Consider the following 16,761-nt stretch of genomic DNA (forward strand, 5'->3'; position numbering starts at 1 on the left):
ACGATAAGAACAACCGTTTCAGAGAGAAGAGCGGCCAATGTGAAGATCTGGCTTTAAGTCGATTCGATAACAAATGACGATAACGATCGTATATCTAGGTTTTTACTACATATGAATACATTCCACATTCTCCCGAGCAACTCGGCTGCTAGTCCTCCTTTCATGCAGAATCTTAAGGTCCTAGCTCATGTCCAAGGCACCAAAGCCGTCTAAAAAGTCAATAATCGATACCTAAAACTTGAATTGTACTACTTCTTACTGGTTATTACATCAACTTAGAAGCTTCTTCCGTGTTCTACTATGGTATTTTTAGTGTCTCGGCATACCGCAGCACGCGACATAGCTTTCAGACGATAAGTACAACCGTTTCAGAGAGAAGAGCGGCCAATGTGACGATCTGGCTTTAAGTCGATTCAATAACTAATGACAAAAACGGACGGATTTCTCAGGTTTTTACTGCATATGAAAACTTTTCACATTCTCCCGTGCAACTCGGCTGCTAGTCCTCCTTTCATGCAGAATCTTAAGGTCCTACCTCATGTCCAAGGCACCAAAGCCAGCTAAAAGTCAATAATTGATACCTAAAATTGGAATTGTACTACTTCTTACTGGCTATTACAACATCTTAGAAGCTTCATCTGTGTTCTACTATGGTGCTTTTAGTGTCTCCACATACCGCAGCACGCGACATAGCTTTGCAGACGATAAGTACAACCGTTTCAGAGATAAGAGCGGCCAATGTGACAATTTGGCTTTAAGTCGATTCAATAAAAGATGTCGAAAACGGACGGATTTCTCAGGTTTTTACTACATATGAACACTTTTCACATTCTCCCGTGCAACTCGGCTGCTAGTTCTCCTTTCATGCAGAATGTTAAGGTCCTAGCTCATGTCCAAGGAACCAAAGTAAGCTAAAATGTCAATAATCAATACCTAAAACTTGAATTGTACTACTTCTTACTGGCTATTACATCAACTTAGAAGCTTCATCTGTGTTCTACTATGGTGCTTTTAGTGTCTCCACATACCGCAGCACGCGACTTAGCTTTGCAGACGATACGTACAACCGTTTCAGAGAGAAGAGCGGCCAATGTGACGATCTGGCTTTAAGTCGATTCGATAACAAATGACAACAACGGACGGATTTCTTAGGTTTTTACTACATATAAACACTTTTCACACTCTCCCGTGCAACTCGGCTGCTAATCCTCCTTTCATGCAGAATCTTAAGTTCCTAGCTCATGTCCAAGGCACCAAAGCCAGCTAAAAAGTCAATAATCGATACCTAAAACTTGAATTGTACTACATCTTACTGGCTATTACGTCAACTTAGACTCTTCATCTGTGTTCTACTGTGGTGCTTTTGGTGTCTCCGCATACCGCAGCACGCGACATAGCTCTGCAGACGATAAGTACAACCGTTTCACAGAGAAGAGCGGCCAATGTGACGATCTGGCTTTAAGTCGATTCGATAACAAATGACGAAATCGGACGGATTTCTCAGGTGTTTACTACATATGAACACTTTTCACATTCTCCCGTGCTACTCGGCTGCTAGTCCTCCTTTCATGCAGATTCTTAAGGTCCTAACTCATGTCCAAGGCACCAAAGCCAGCTAAAAAGTCAATAACCGATACCTAAAACTTGAATTGTACTACTTCTTACTGGCTATTACATCAACTTAGAAGCTTCATCTGTGTTCTACTATGGTGCTTATAGTGTCTCCGCATACCGCAGCACGCGACATAGCTTTGCAGACGATAAGTACAACCGTTTCAGAGAGAAGAGCGGCCAAGTACGATCTGGCTTTAACTCGATTCGATAACAAATGACGAAAACGGACGGATTTCTCAGGTTTTTACTACATATGAACACTTTCACATTCTCCCGTGCAACTCGGCTGCTAGTCCTCCTTTCATGCAGAATCTTAAGGTCCTAGCTCATGGCCAAGGCACCAAATCCAGCTAAAAAGTCAATAATCACTAATTAAAACTTGAATTGTACTACTTCTTACTGGCTATTACATCAACTTAGAAGCTTCATCTGTGTTCTACTATGGTGCATTTAGTGCCTCCGCATACCGCAGCACGCGACATAGCTTTGCAGACGATAAGTACAACCGTTCCAGAGAGAAGAGCGGCCAATGTGACGATCTGGCTTTAAGTCGATTCGATAACAAATGACGAAAACGGACGGATTTCTCAGGTTTTTACTACATATGAACACTTTTCTCATTCTGCCGTGCAATTCGGCTGCTAGTCCTCCTTTCATGCAGAAACTTAAGGTCCTAGCTCATGTCCAAGGCACCAAAGCCAGCTAAAAAGTCAATAATGGATACCTAAAACTTGAATTGGACTACTTCTTACTGGCTATTACATCAACTTAGAACCTTCATCTGTGTTCTAATATGGTGCTTTTAGTGTCTCCGCATACCGCAGCACGCGACATAGCTTTGCAGACGATAAGTACAATCGTTTCAGAGAAAAGAGCGACCAATGTGACGATCTGGTTTTAAAACGATTCGATAACAAATGACGAAAACGGACTAATTTCTCAGGTTTTTACTACATATGAACACTTTTCAATTTCTCCCGTGCAACTCGGCAACTAGTCCTCCTTTCATGCAGAATCTTAAGGTCCTAGCTCATGTCCAAGGCACCAAAGCCAGCTAAAAAATCAATAATCGATACCTAAAACTTGAATTGTACTACTTCTAACTGGCTATTACATCAACTTAGAAGCTTCATCTGTGTTCTACTATGGTGCTTTTAGTGTCTCCGCATACCGCAGCACGCGACATAGCTTTGCAGACGATAAGTATAACCGTTTCAGAGTGAAGAGCGGCAAATGTGACGATCTGGCTTTAAGTCGATTCGATAACAAATGACGAAAACGGACGGATTTCTCAGGTTTTTACTACATATGAACACTTTTCACATTCTCCCGTGCAACCCGGGTGCTAGTTCTCCTTTCATGCAGAATCTTAAGGTCCTAGCTCATGTCCAAGGCACCAAAGCCAGCTAAAAAGTCAATAATCAATACCTAAAACTTGAAGTTTACTACTTCTTACTGGCTATTACATCAACTTAGAAGCTTCATCTGTGTTCTACTATGGTGCATTTAGTGTCTCCGCATACCGCAGCACGCGACATAGCTTTGCAGACGATAAGTACAACCGTTCCAGAGAGAAGAGCGGCCAAGTGACGATCTGGCTTTAAGTCGATTCGCTAACAAATGACGAAAACGGACGGATTTCTCAGGTTTTTACAACATATGAACACTTTTCACATTCTCCCGTGCAACTCGGCTGCTAGTCCTCCTTTCATGCAGATTCTTAAGGTCCTTGCTCATGTCCAAGTCACCAAAGAAGGGAAAAAAGTCAATAATCGATACCTAAAACTTGAACTGTACTATATCCTACTGGCTATTACATCAACTTAGAAGCTTCATCTGTTTTCTACTATGGTGCTTTTAGTGTCTCCGCATTCCGAAGCACGAGACATAGCTTTGCAGACGATAATTACGACGATTTCAGAGAGAAGAGCGGCCAATGTCATGATCTGGCTTTAAGTCGATTCGATAACAAATGACGAAAACGGACGGATTTGTCTGGTTTTTACTACTTAGTGAACACTTTTCACATTCTCCCGTGCAACTCGGCTGCTAGTCCTCCTTTCATGCAGAATCTTAAGGTCGTAGCTCATGTCCAAGGCACCAAAGCCCGCTAAAAAGTCAATAATCGATACCTAAAACTTGAATTGTACTACTTCTCACTGGCTATCACATCAACTTAGGAGCTTCATCTGTGTTCTACTATGGTGCTTTTAGTGACTCCGCATACCGCAGCACGCGACATAGCTTTGCAGACGATAAGTACAACCGTTTCAGAGAGAAGAGGGGCCAATGTGACGATCTGGCTTTAAGTCGATTCGATAACAAATGACGAAAACGGACGGATTTCTAAGGTTTTTACTATATATGAACACTTTTCACATTCTCCCGTGAAACGCGGCTGCTAGTCCTCCTTTCATGCAGAATCTTAAGGTCCTAGCTCATGTCCAAGGCGCCAAAGCCAGCTAAAAAGCCAATAATCGATACCTAAAACTTGAATTGTACTACTTCTTACTGGCTATTACATCAACTTAGAAGCTTCATCTGTGTTCTACTATGGTGCTTTAAGTGTCTCCGCATACCGCAGCACGTGACATAGCTTTGCAGACGATAAGTACAACTGTTTCAGAGAGAAGAGCGGCCAATGTGACGATCTGGCTTTAAGTCGATTCGATAACAAATGACGAAAACGGACGGATTTTTCGGGTTTTTACTGCATATGAACACTTTTCACATTCTCCCGTGCTACTCGGCTGCTAGTCCTCCTTTCATGCAGAATCTTAAGGTCCTAGCTCATGTCCAAGGCACCAAAGCCAGCTAAAAAGTCAATAATCGATACCTAAAACTTGAATTGTACTAATTCTTACTGGCTATTACATCAACTTAGAAGCTTCATCTGTGTTCTACTATGGTGCATTTAGTGTCTCCGCATACCGCACCACGCGACATAGCTTTGCAGACGATAAGTACAACCGTTCCAGAGAGAAGAGCGGCCAATGTGACGATCAGGCTTTAAGTCGATTCGATAACAAATGACGAAAACGGACGGATTTCTCAGGATTTTTCTACATATGAACAATTTTCACATTCTCCCGTGCAACTCGGCTCCTAGTCCTCCTTTCATGCAGAATCTTAAGGTCCTAGCTCATGTCCAAGGCACCAAACCCAGCTAAAAAGTCAATAATGGATACCTAAAACTTGAATTGGACTACTTCTTACTGGCTATTACATCAACTTAGAACCTTCATCTATGTTCTACTATGGTGCTTTTAGTGTCTCCGCATACCGCAGCACGCGACATAGATTTGCAGACGATAAGTACAATCGTTTCAGAGAAAAGAGCGACCAATGTGACGATCTGGCTTTAAGTCGATTCGATAACAAATGACGAAAACGGACGGATTTCTCAGGTTTTTACAACATATGAACACTTTTCACATTCTCCCGTGCAACTCGGCTGCTAGTCCTCCTTTCATGCAGATTCTTAAGGTCCTTGCTCATGTCCAAGTCACCAAAGAAGGAAAAAAGTCAATAATCGATACCTAAAACTTGAACTGTACTATATCCTACTGGCAATTACATCAACTTAGAAGCTTCATCTGTTTTCTACTATGGTGCTTTTAGTGTCTCCGCATTCCGGAGCACGAGACATAGCTTTGCAGACGATAATTACGACGATTTCAGAGAGAAGAGCGGCCAATGTCATGATCTGGCTTTGAGTCGATTCGATAACAAATGACGAAAACGGACGGATTTCTCAGGTTTCTACTACATATGAACACATTTCACATTCTCCCGTGCAACGCGGCTGCTAGTCCTCCTTTCATGCAGAATCTTAAGATCCTAGCTCATGTCCAAGGCTCCAAATCCATCTAAGAAGTCAATAATCGATACCGAAAACTTGAATTGTACTACTTCTTACTGGCTATTACATCGACTTAGAAGCTTCATCTGTGTTCTACTATGGTGATTTTATTGTCTCCGCATTCCGCAGCACACGTCATAGCTTTGCAGACGATAAGTACAGCCATTTCAGAGAGAAGAGCGGCCAATGTGGCGATCTGGCTTTAAGTCGATTCGATAACAAATGACGAAAACGGACGGATTTCTAAGGTTTTTACTACATATGAACACTTTTCACATTCTCCCGTGCAACGCGGCTGCTAGTCCTCCTTTCATGCAGAATCTTAAGGTCCTAGCTCATGTCCAAGGCGCCAAAGCCAGCTAAAAAGCCAATAATCGATACCTAAAACTTGAATTGTACTACTTCTTACTGGTTATTACATCAACTTAGAAGCTTCATCTGTGTTCTACTATGGTGCTTTTAGTGTCTCCGCATACCGCAGCACGCGACATAGCTTTGCAGACGATAAGTAAAACTGTTTCAGAGAGAAGAGCGGCCAATGTGACGATCTGGCTTTAAGTCGATTCGATAACAAATGACGAAAACGGACGGATTTTTCGGGTTTTTACTGCATATGAACACTTTTCACATTCTCCCGTGCTACTCGGCTGCTAGTCCTCCTTTCATGCAGAATCTTAAGGTCCTAGCTCATGTCCAAGGCACCAAAGCCAGCTAAAAAGTCAATAATCGATACCTAAAACTTGAATTGTACTACTTCTTACTGGCTATTACATCAACTTAGAAGCTTCATCTGTGTTCTACTATGGTGCATTTAGTGTCTCCGCATTCCGCAGCACGCGACATAGCTTTGTAGACGATAAGTACAAGCGTTCCAGAGTGAAGAGCGGCCAATGTGACGATCTGGCTTTAAGTCGATTCGGTAGCAAATGACGAAAACGGACGGATTTCTCAGGTTTTTACTACATATGAACAATTTTCACATTCTCCCGTGCAACTCGGCTGCTAGTCCTCCTTTCATGCAGAATCTTAAGGTCCTAGCTCATGTCCAAGGCACCAAAGCCAGCTAAAAAGTCAATAATCGATACCTAAAACTTGAATTGGACTACTTCTTACTGGCTATTACATCAACTTAGAACCTTCGTCTGTGTTCTACTATGGTGCTTTTAGTGTCTCCGCATACCGCAGCACGCGACATAGCTTTGCAGACGATAAGTACAATCGTTTCAGAGAAAAGAGCGGCAAATGTGACGATCTGGCTTTAAGTCGATTCGATAACAAATGACGAAAACAGACGTATTTCTCAGGTTTTTACAACATATGAACACTTTTCACATTCTCCCGTGCAACTCGGCTGCTATTCCTCCTTTCATGCAGATTCTTAAGGTCCTTGCTCATGTCCAAGTCACCAAACAAAGGAGAAAAGTCAATAATCGATACCTAAAACTTGAACTGTACTATATCCTACTGGCAATTACATCAACTTAGAAGCTTCATCTGTTTTCTACTATGGTGCTTTTAGTGTCTCCGCATTCCGGAGCACGAGACATAGCTTTGCAGACGATAATTACGACGATTTCAGAGAGAAGAGCGGCCAATGTAATGATCTGGCTTTGAGTCGATTCGATAACAAATGACGAAAACGGATGGATTTGTCTGGTTTTTACTACATATGAACACTTTTCACATTCTCCCGTGCAACTCGGCTGCTAGTCCTCCTTTCATGCAGAATCTTAAGGTCCTAGCTCATGTCCAAGGCACCAAAGCCAGCTAAAAAGCCAATAATCGATACCTAAAACTTGAATTGTACTACTTCTTACTGGCTATTACATCAACTTAGAAGCTTCATCTGTGTTCTACTACGGTGCTTTTAGTGTCTCCGCATACCGCAGCACGCGACATAGCTTTGCAGACGATAAGTACAACTGTTTCAGAGATAAGAGCGGCCAATGTGACGATCTGGCTTTAAGTCGATTCGATAACAAATGACGAAAACGGACGGATTTTTCGGGTTTTTACTGCATATGAACACTTTTCACATTCTCCCGTGCTACTCGGCTGCTAGTCCTCCTTTCATGCAGAATCTTAAGGTCCTAGCTCATGTCCAAGGCACCAAAGCCAGCTAAAAAGTCAATAATCGATACCTAAAACTTGAATTGTACTACTTCTTACTGGCTATTACATCAACTTAGAAGCTTCATCTGTGTTCTACTATGGTGCATTTAGTGTCTCCGCATACCGCAGCACGCGACATAGCTTTGTAGACGATAAGTACAACCGTTCCAGAGAGAAGAGCGGCCAATGTGACGATCTGGCTTTAAGTCGATTCGATAACAAATGACGAAAACGGACGGATTTCTCAGGTTTTTACTACATATGAACAATTTTCACATTCTCACGTGCAACTCGGCTGCTAGTCCTCCTTTCATGCAGAATCTTAAGGTCCTAGCTCATGTCCAAGGCACCAAAGCCAGCTAAAAAGTCAATAATCGATACCTAAAACTTGAATTGGACTACTTCTTACTGGCTATTACATCAACTTAGAACCTTCGTCTGTGTTCTACAATGGTGCTTTTAGTGTCTCCGCATACCGCAGCACGCGACATAGCTTTGCAGACGATAAGTACAATCGTTTCAGAGAAAAGAGCGGCAAATGTGACGATCTGGCTTTAAGTCGATTCGATAACAAATGACGAAAACGGACGGATTTCTCAGGTTTTTACTACATGTGAACACTTTTCACACTCTCCCGTGCAATTCGGCTGCTAGTCCTCCTTTCATGCAGAATCTTAAGGTCCTAGCTCATGTCCAAGGCACCAAAGCCAGCTAAAAAGTCAATAATCGATACCTAAAACTTGAATTGTACTACTTCTTACTGGCAATTACTTCATCTTAGAGGCTTAATCTGTGTTCTACTATGGTACTTTTAGTGTCTCCGCATACCTCAGCACGCGAAATAGCTTTGCAGACGATAAGTACAACCGTTTCAGAGAGAAGAGCGGCCAATGTGACGATCTGGCTTTAAGTCGATTCGATAACAAATTACGAAAAAGGACGGATTTCTCAGGTTTTTACTACATATGAACACTTTTCACATTCTCCCGTGCAACGCGGCTGCTAGTCCTCGTTTCATGCAGAATCTTAAGGTCCTAGCTCATGTCCAAGGCACCAAAGCCAGCTAAAAAGTCAATAATCAGTACCAAAACATAGAATTGTACTTCTTCTTACATGCTATTACATCAAGTTAGAAGCTTCATCTGTGTTCTACTATGGTGCTTTTTGTGTCTCCGCATGCCGCAGCACGCGACATAGCTTTGCAGACGATAAGTACAACCCGTTTCAGAGAGAAGAGCGGCCAATGTGACGATCTGGCTTGAAGTCGATTCGATAACAAATTACGAAAACGGACGGATTTCTCAGGTTTTTACTACATATGAACACTTTTCACATTGTCCCGTGCAACTCGGCTGCTAGTCCTCCTTTCATGCAGAATCTTAAGGTCCTAGCTCATGTCCAAGGCACCAAAGCCAGCTAAAAAGTCAATAATCACTACCTAAAACTTGAATTGTACTACTACTTACTGGCTATTACATCAACTTAGAAGCTTCATCTGTGTTCTACTATGGTGCATTTAGTGTCTCCGCAAACCGCAGCACGCGACATAGCTTTGCAGACGATAAGTACAACCGTTCCAGAGAGAAGAGCGGCCAATGTGACGATCAGGCTTTAAGTCGATTCGATAACAAATGACGAAATCGGACGGATTTCTCAGGATTTTTCTACATATGAACAATTTTCACATTCTCCCGTGCAACTCGGCTCCTAGTCCTCCTTTCATGCAGATTCTTAAGGTCCTTGCTCATGTCCAAGTCACCAAAGAAGGAAAAAAGTCAATAATCGATACCTAAAACTTGAACTGTACTATATCCTACTGGCAATTACATCAACTTAGAAGCTTCATCTGTTTTCTACTATGGTTCTTTTAGTGTCTCCGCATTCCGGAGCACGAGACATAGCTTTGCAGACGATAATTACGACGATTTCAGAGAGAAGAGCGGCCAATGTCATGATCTGGCTTTGAGTCGATTCGATAACAAATGACGAAAACGGACGGATTTGTCTGGTTTTTACTACATATGAACACTTTTCACATTCTCCCGTGCCACTCGGCTGCTAGTCCTCCTTTCATGCAGAATCTTGAGGTCGTAGCTCATGTCCAAGGCACCAAACCCGCTAAAAAGTCAATAATCGATACCTAAAACTTGAATTGTACTACTTCTCACTGGCTATCACATCAACTTAGGAGCTTCATCTGTGTTCTACTATGGTGCTTTTAGTGACTCCGCATACCGCAGCACGCGACATAGCTTTGCAGACGATAAATACAACCGTTTCACAGAGAAGAGGGGCCAATGTGACGATCTGGCTTTAAGTCGATTCGATAACAAATTACGAAAACGGACGGATTTCTCAGGTTTTTACTACATATCAACACTTTTCACATTCTCCCGTGCAACTCGGCTGCTAGTCCTCCTTTCATGCAGATTCTTAAGGTCCTAGCTCATGCCCAAGGCACCAAAGCCAGCTAAAAAGTCAATAATCAGTACCTAAAACTTGAATTGTACTACTTCTTACTGTCTATTACATTAAATTAGATGCTCCATCTGTGTTTTACTATGGTGGTTTTAGTGTCTCCGCATACCGCAGCACACGTCATAGCTTTGCAGACGATAAGTACAGCCATTTCAGAGAGAAGAGCGGCCAATGTGGCGATCTGGCTTTAAGTCGATTCGATAACAAATGACGAAAACGGACGGATTTCTAAGGTTTTTACTACATATGAACACTTTTCACATTCTCCCGTGCAACGCGGCTGCTAGTCCTCCTTTCATGCAGAATCTTAAGGTCCTAGCTCATGTCCAAGGCGCCAAAGCCAGCTAAAAAGTCAATAATCGATACCTAAAACTTGAATTGTACTACTTCTTACTGGCTATTACATCAACTTAGAAGCTTCATCTGTGTTCTACTATGGTGCTTTTAGTGTCTCCGCATACCGCAGCACGCGACATAGCTTTGCAGACGATAAGTAAAACTGTTTCAGAGAGAAGAGCGGCCAATGTGACGATCTGGCTTTAAGTCGATTCGATAACAAATGACGAAAACGGACGGATTTTTCGGGTTTTTACTGCATATGAACACTTTTCACATTCTCCCGTGCTACTCGGCTGCTAGTCCTCCTTTCATGCAGAATCTTAACGTCCTAGCTCATGTCCAAGGCACCAAAGCCAGCTAAAAAGTCAATAATCGATACCTAAAACTTGAATTGTACTACTTCTTACTGGCTATTACATCAACTTAGAAGCTTCATCTGTGTTCTACTATGGTGCATTTAGTGTCTCCGCATACCGCAGCACGCGACATAGCTTTGTAGACGATAAGTACAAGCGTTCCAGAGTGAAGAGCGGCCAATGTGACGATCTGGCTTTAAGTCGATTCGATAACAAATGACGAAAACGGACGGATTTCTCAGGTTTTTACTACATATGAACAATTTTCACATTCTCCCGTGCAACTCGGCTGCTAGTCCTCGTTTCATGCAGAATCTTAAGGTCCTAGCTCATGTCCAAGGCACCAAAGCCAGCTAAAAAGTCAATAATCAGTACCAAAACATAGAATTGTACTTCTTCTTACTTGCTATTACATCAACTTAGAAGCTTCATCTGTGTTCTACTATGGTGCATTTAGTGTCTCCGCATACCGCAGCACGCGACATAGCTTTGCAGACGATAAGTACAACCGTTTCAGAGAGAAGAGCGGCCAATGTGACGATCTGGCTTTAAGTCGATTCGATAACAAATGACGAAAACGGACGGATTTCTCAGGATTTTACTACATATGAACACTTTTCACATTCTCCCGTGCAACTCGGCTGCTAGTCCTCCTTTCATGCAGAATCTTAAGGTCCTAGCTCATGTCCAAGGCACCAAAGCCAGCTAAAAAGTCAATAATGGATACCTAAAACTTGAATTGGACTACTTCTTACTGTCTATTACATCAACTTAGAACCTTCATCTATGTTCTACTATGGTGCTTTTAGTGTCTCCGCATACCGCAGCACGCGACATAGCTTTGCAGACGATAAGTACAATCGTTTCAGAGAAAAGAGCGACCAATGTGACGATCTGGTTTTAAGTGGATTCGATAACAAATGACGAAAACGGACGAATTTCTCAGGTTTTTACTACATATGAACACTTTTCACTTTCTCCCGTGCAACTCGGCTGCTAGTCCTCCTTTCATGCAGATTCTTAAGGTCCTAGCTCATGTCCAAGGCACCAAAGCCAGCTAAAAAGTCCATACTCGATACCTAAAACTTGAATTGTACTACTTCTTACTTTCTATTACATTAAATTAGATGCTTCATCTGTGTTTTACTATGGTGGTTTTAGTGTCTCCGCATACCGCAGCACGCGACATAGCTTTGCAGACGATAAGTACAACCGTTTCAGAGAGAAGAGCGGCAAATGTGACGATCTGGCTTTAAGTCGATTCGATAACAAATGACGAAAACGACGGATTTCTCAGGTTTTTACTCCATGAGAACACTTTTCACACTCTCCCGTGCAACTCGGCTGCTAGTCCTCCTTTCATGCAGAATCTTAAGGTCCTAGCTCACGTCCAAGGCACCAAAGCCAGCTAAAAAGTCAATAATCGATACCTAAAACTTGAATTGTACTACTTCTTATTGGCTATTACATCAACTTAGAAGCTTCATCTGTGTTCTACTATGGTGCATTTAGTGTCTCCGCATACCGCAGCACGCGACATAGCTTTGTAGACGATAAGTACAACCGTTCCAGAGAGAAGAGCGGCCAATGTGACGATCTGGCTTTAAGTCGATTCGATAACAAATGACGAAAACGGACGGATTTCTCAGGTTTTTTCTACATATGAACAATTTTCACATTCTTTTGTGCAACTCGGCTGCTAGTCCTCCTATCATGCAGAATCTTAAGGTCCTAGCTCATGTCCAAGGCACCAAAGCCAGCTAAATAGTCAATAATCGATACCTAAAACTTGAATTGGACTACTTCTTACTGGCTATTACATCAACTTAGAACCTTCGTCTGTGTTCTACTATGGTGCTTTTAGTGTCTCCGCATACCGCAGCACGCGACATAGCTTTGCAGACGATAAGTACAATCGTTTCAGAGAAAAGAGCGGCAAATGTGACGAGCTGGCTTTAAGTCGACTCGATAACAAATGACGAAAACGGACGGATTTCTCAGGTTTTTACTACATGTGAACACTTTTCACACTCACCATGCAACTCGGCTGCTAGTCCTCCTTTCATGCAGAATCTTAAGGTCCTAGCTCATGTCCAAGGCACCAAAGCCAGCTAAAAAGTCAATAATCGATACCTAAAACTTGAATTGTACTACTTCTTACTGGCAATTACTTCATCTCAGAGGCTTAATCTGTGTTCTACTATGGTCCTTTTAGTGTCTCCGCATACCGCAGCACGCGACATAGCTTTGCAGACGATAAGTACAACCGTTTCAGAGAGAAGAGCGGCCAATGTGACGATCTGGCTTTAAGTCGATTCGATAACAAATGACGAAAACGGACGGATATCTCAGGTTTTTACTACAGATGAACACTTTTCACATTGTCCCGTGCAACTCTGCTGCTAGTCCTCGTTTCATGCAGAATCTTAAGATCCTAGCTTATGTCCAAGGCACTAAAGCCAGCTAAAAAGTCAATAATCAGTACCATAACATAGAATTGTACTTCTTCTTACTTGCTATTACATCAACTTAGAAACTTCATCTGTGTTCTACTATGCTGCTTGTAGTGTCTCCGCATACCGCAGCACGAGACATAGCTTTGCAGACGATAAGTACAACCGTTTCAGGGATAAGATCGGCCAAGTGACGATCTGGCTTTAAGTCGATTCGATAACAAATGACGAAAACTGACGGATTTCTCAGGTTTTTACTACATATGAACACGTTTCACATTCTCCCGTGCAACTCGGCTGCTAGTCCTCCTTTCATGGAGAATCTTAAGGTCCTAGATCATGTCCAAGGCACCAAAGCCAGCTAAACAGTCAATAATCGATAGCTAAAACTTGAACTGTACTACTTCTTACTGGCTATTACATCAACTTAGAAGCTTCATCTGTGTTCTACTATGGTGCATTTAGTGTCTCCGCATACCGCAGCACGCGACATAGCTTTGCAGACGATAAGTACAACCGTTCCAGAGAGAAGAGCGGCAATGTGACGATCAGGCTTTAAGTCGATTCGATAACAAATGACGAAAACGGACGGATTTCTCAGGATTTTACTACATATGAACACTTTTCACATTCTCCCGTGCAACTCGGCTGCTAGTCCTCCTTTCATGCAGAATCTTAAGGTCCTAGCTCATGTCCAAGGCACCAAAGCCAGCTAAAAAGTCAATAATGGATACCTAAAACTTGAATTGGACTACTTCTTACTGGCTATTACATCAACTTAGAACCTTCATCTATGTTCTACTATGGTGCTTTTAGTGTCTCCGCATACCGCAGCACGCGACATAGCTTTGCAGACGATAAGTACAATCGTTTCAGAGAAAAGAGCGACCAATGTGACGATCTGGTTTTAAGTCGATTCAATAACAAATGTCGAAAACGGACGGATTTCTCAGGTTTTTACTACATATGAACACTTTTCACATTCTCCCGTGCAACTCGGCTGCTAGTTCTCCTTTCATGCAGAATGTTAAGGTCCTACCTCATGTCCAAGGAACCAAAGTAAGATAAAATGTCAATAATCAATACCTAAAACTTGAATTGTACTACTTCTTACTGGCTATTACATCAACTTAGAAGCTTCATCTGTGTTCTACTATGGTGATTTTAGTGTCTCCACATACCGCAGCACGCGACATAGCTTTGCAGACGATACGTACAACCGTTTCAGAGAGAAGAGCGGCCAATGTGACGATCTGGCTTTAAGTCGATTCGATAACAAATAACAACAACGGACGGATTTCTCAGGTTTTTACTACATATAAACACTTTTCACACTCTCCCGTGCAACTCGGCTGCTATTTCTCCTTTCATGCAGAATCTTAAGGTCGTAGCTCATGTCCAAGGCACCAAAGCCAGCTAAAAAGTCAATAATCAATACCTAAAACTTGAATTGTACTACTCCTTACTGGCTATTACATCAACTTAGAAGCTTCATCTGTGTTCTACTATGGTGCTTTTAGGGTCTCCGCATACCGCAGCACGCGACATAGCTTTGCAGACGATAAGTACAACCGTTTCAGAGAGAAGAGCGGCAAATGTGACGACCTGGCTTTAAGTTGATTCGATAACAAATGACGAAAACGGACGGATTTCTCAGGTTTTTACTACATATGAACACTTTTCACATTCTCCCGTGCAACTCGGCTGCTAGTCCTCCTTTCATGCAGATTCTTAAGGTCCTAGCTCATGTCCAAGGCACCAAAGCCAGCTAAAAAGTCAATAATCGATACCTAAAACTTGAATTGTACTACTTCTTAGTGGCTATTACGTCAACTTAGAATCTTCATCTGTGTTCTACTGTGGTGCTTTTGGTGTCTCCGCATACCGCAGCACGCGACATAGCTCTGCAGACGATAAGTACAACCGTTTCACAGAGAAGAGCGGCCAATGTGACGATCTGGCTTTAAGTCGATTCGATAACAAATGACGAAATCGGACGGATTTCGCAGGTGTTTACTACATATGAACACTTTTCACATTCTCCCGTGCAACTCGGCTGCTAGTCCTCCTTTCATGCAGATTCTTAAGGTCCTAGCTCATGTCCAAGGCACCAAAGCCAGCTAAAAAGTCAATAATCAATACCTAAAACTTGAATTGTACTACTTCTTACTGGCTATTACATCAACTTAGAAGCTTCATCTGTGTTCTACTATGGTGCTTTTAGTGTCTCCGCATACCGCAGCACGCGACATAGCTTTGCAGACGATAAGTACAACCGTTTCAGAGAGAAGAGCGGCCAAGTACGATCTGGCTTTAAGTCGATTCGATAACAAATGACGAAAACGGACGGATTTCGCAGGTTTTTACTACATATGAACACTTTTCACATTCTCCCGTGCAACTCGGCTGCTAGTCCTCCTTTCATGCAGAACCTTAAGGTCCTAGCTCATGTCCAAGGCACCAAAGCCAGCTAAGAAGTCAATAATTGATACCTAAAACTTGAATTGCACTACTTCCTACTGGCTATTACATCAACTTAGAAGCTTCATCTGTGTTCTACTATGGTGCTTTTAGTGTCTCCACATACCGCAGCACGCGACATAGCTTTGCAGACGATAAGTACAACCGTTTCAGAGAGAAGAGCGTCCAATGTGACGATTTGGCTTTAAGTCGATTCGATAACAAATGTCGAAAACGGACGGATTTCTCAGGTTTTTACTACATATGAACACTTTTCACAATCTCCCGTGCAACTCGGCTGCTAGTTCTCCTTTCATGCAGAATCTTAAGGTCCTAGCTCATGTCCAAGGAACCAAAGCCAGCTAAAATGTCAATAATCAATACCTAAAACTTGAATTGTACTACTTCTTACTGGCTATTACATCAACTTAGAAGCTTCATCTGTGTTCTACTATGGTGCTTTTAGTGTCTCCACATACCGCAGCACGCGACATAGCTTTGCAGACGATAAGTACAACCGTTTAAGAGAGAAGAGCGGCCAATGTGACGATCTGGCTTTAAGTCGATTCGATAACAAATGACGAAAACGGACGGATTTCTCAGGTTTTTACTACATATAAACACTTTTCACACTCTCCCGTGCAACTCGGCTGCTAGTCCTCCTTTTATGCAGAATCTTAAGGTCCTAGCTCATGTCCAAGGCACCAAAGCCAGCTAAAAAGTCAATAATCAGTACCAAAACATAGAATTGTACTTCTTCTTACTTGCTATTACATCAACTTAGAAGCTTCATCTGTGTTCTACTATGGTGCTTCCTGTGTCTCCGCATGCCGCAGCACGCGACATAGCTTTGCAGACGATAAGTACAACCGTTTCAGAGAGAAGAGCGGCCAATGTGACGATCTGGCTTTCAGTCGATTCGATAACAAATGACGAAAACCGACGGATTTCTCAGGTTTTTACTACATATGAACCCTTTTCAAATTCTCCCATGCAACTCGGCTGTTAGCTCTCCTTTCATGCAGAATCGTAAGGTCCTAGCTCATGTCAAAGGAACCAAAGCCAGCTAAAAAGTCAATAATCGATA

This window comes from Schistocerca gregaria, unplaced genomic scaffold (assembly GCF_023897955.1).
Source record: "Schistocerca gregaria isolate iqSchGreg1 unplaced genomic scaffold, iqSchGreg1.2 ptg000317l, whole genome shotgun sequence".
NCBI classification, from domain to species: domain Eukaryota; kingdom Metazoa; phylum Arthropoda; class Insecta; order Orthoptera; family Acrididae; genus Schistocerca; species Schistocerca gregaria.